The 802-nt window shown below is 38.5% G+C and overlaps 1 non-coding gene across 1 annotated transcript; it reads left to right on the top strand.

Annotated features, from left to right (window-relative positions):
* The first annotated feature begins 276 nt into the window (after positions 1–276).
* LOC121993404 lies at positions 277–382 on the top strand. Its single transcript, XR_006115254.1, has one exon. It is a non-coding gene; the product is annotated as a small nucleolar RNA R71 (small nucleolar RNA).
* The last annotated feature ends 420 nt before the right edge of the window (positions 383–802 follow it).

The raw sequence follows: 802 nt of genomic DNA, 5'->3' as shown, positions 1-802 counted from the left end.
TCAAATTTCTTTGTAAGAGCGTCCAATTTTGCAGACAAAAGAGTGACTGCATCTACATCAAACTTCCCTGATGCTTTAATTGTTGGGTTTACAGAGGAATAGCCACCACTTCTTTCATTTTCCCATTGATGATGATTTTGTGCTACACTTTCAATGATTTCTTCGGCTTCATCTAAGCTTTTGTTCATAAGTGCCCCTCCAGCAGTTGAATCAAGGGACACTTTGGTATGATAATTGATACCATTGTAAAAAGTGTGCAACACTAACCATCTTTCCAACCCATGATGTGGGCATTGTCTGAGCATACTATTATATCTATCCCATGCTTCAAAAAGAGATTCTGAGTCAGTTTGCTTGAAGCTTGCAATTAAATTCCTCATATGAGCTGTTTTGCTTGGTGGATAGAATTTATCAAGAAACTGTTGCTCACACTGCTCCCAAGTGGTGATGCTATTAGGGGCCAAAGAATTCAGCCATTGCTTTGCCCTATCTCTTAGAGAAAACCCAAATAATAATAATCTAACTGCATCTGAAGGAACTCCATTCATTTTCATGGTACCACATATTTCATAAAAGACCTCTAAGTGTTGATTAGGGTCCTCATGAGGTCCTCCACCAAATTGGTTCTGCTGCACCATAGATATGATTGCGGGTTTGATCTCAAAGTTATTAGCTTCTACTGAAGGTCTTGAAATACTAGATCGAAAACCTCTCGCATAGGGTGCTGCATAATCCTTAAGTGGTCTATTTGCCATATTCAAATGTTCCTGTTCTTCAATTTGCCTTTGCAAAATTCTTCTTT

Source organism: Zingiber officinale, chromosome 6B, assembly GCF_018446385.1.
Source record: "Zingiber officinale cultivar Zhangliang chromosome 6B, Zo_v1.1, whole genome shotgun sequence".
Classification (NCBI taxonomy): Eukaryota; Viridiplantae; Streptophyta; class Magnoliopsida; order Zingiberales; family Zingiberaceae; genus Zingiber; species Zingiber officinale.
Note: the sequence above shows the minus strand (reverse complement) of the source record. Positions and strands in the feature narration are given on the sequence as shown.